Below are 1,612 nucleotides of genomic sequence, written 5' to 3' on the forward strand. Positions count from 1 at the left end.
AGACCGGATACAAAGGGGGGGGGGATTCCACTAGGGGCCCTCCGTCTCAACCCCGGCGAAGCAACCAACGGCTGCGCAAGGGCTTAGGGCTCGCTTTTTGCCTCCCTGCTAATGCTTCTTGTCTCTCTCTCTTCCCTTTCAGGGCTTCTGGAGATGATACTCTCCACCCAGATGGATGTTCAAGTATCAAAAGGGGGGAATGAAGGGGTGGAACGCCGGATACTACTTGAATACTATGAATACTACTGACCACCAGAACAACCTCATGTTTTGTGCCTACTGATGGACTTATACTTATGAACTCTACCTCTGCTTTTGGCCTTTTAGCCATACTTTATTAATGCACTGGACCTTTTGTGCTTTACATATAATGAGCCTAGACTAAGACCAAAACCTGTGCAGTTTAGACTTTTACTAGTAGTATGTATTTGCTAACCAGCAGCTAGATAACAAATTGTAGTAGTCAGCAGTTAGGGTTGTAATAGAAGGCAGCTGGCTCTGCCAGCCCAGTCTCGTGATCCATGCATAGAGGCTGTATTGTGTAAATGTGCTGGAACACTGCAATAAGTTACATTTCTTGCAAAGTAACAATTTCTATGAAAGCTATGAAACTGACGTATCTTTTCTCTGTGAGAACTACAGAACTACTAATGTATTGCGCATGTGCCTGTACTGCGCATGTGTGTGTGTGACGTATGATGCGTTTTATGCGCATGACTAGTAATCTGTATAAGAACGAGTGTCAGATGACGCTCGACACACAGTATTCTGAGATTGTACTCGGTGCTGTGTGAATTGCTAGCAATAAAAAGTTGTTTTGTTTTGGAACCAATTTGTCTTTCGCCTCCTGATTTTCGGACCCGTTACAACACCACTGCCACCACATATCAGACTGCTGGGTCTGAATGAACCTTATGTGTAACCCACCTGTGTGCTACTATGAATAAGAACAATTACCCCTGCTTTTTTTCCGGACTGCAGGAGCATGAAAGTAACTTCCCACCCAAAGTTTCTCATGCTCTATTATAAATTAACCGGCGGCTAGAAATGTGCACAGTGTTTAACGTGATTTTTGTGCATTGGGTCCTCAATCCTGCCGCTAGACAAAACAAAAAAAAAATGTCCACCAGTAACAGGTGTAGCACATAATTCCTTTCAGCTCCCTCTGTTTTTAGATGTGTTGAGCTTTGGAAGCGACTTGAGTTGCTGAAGCCATCCTGCACATGGGAAAGGGTGTGCGTAGATCCAAGCTCTTGTGCAATTTATCAGTCCTGCTAGCCACAGAAAACACTTTTTATAGCTGAGCAACATTGCTTTTTCTGCAGATGGGTTGGAACACTGTGCCCTCAAGTTTAGAACAGTTATAATGCATGGCTTAGTGCATGGGCCCCAAGCTATGCACAAGCAGTTCTTTTCAGAGAGGACTGAACAGAATGATAAAACAGATTTTTTTTTTGTTTAAATATTCTCTTCTGTGGTTTACTTTTCTGAAATGCTCTGGCAAACGGTTACACAATATGACCAGGCAGAGCTCACTATACGAAATCATTAACAAAAATCTGACCAGGTCATAGAATGAGCTAGTCTACTTTGTACCTAAAAGTGCCTGACC

This window comes from Microcaecilia unicolor, chromosome 1 (assembly GCF_901765095.1).
Source record: "Microcaecilia unicolor chromosome 1, aMicUni1.1, whole genome shotgun sequence".
Lineage (NCBI taxonomy): Eukaryota > Metazoa > Chordata > Amphibia > Gymnophiona > Siphonopidae > Microcaecilia > Microcaecilia unicolor.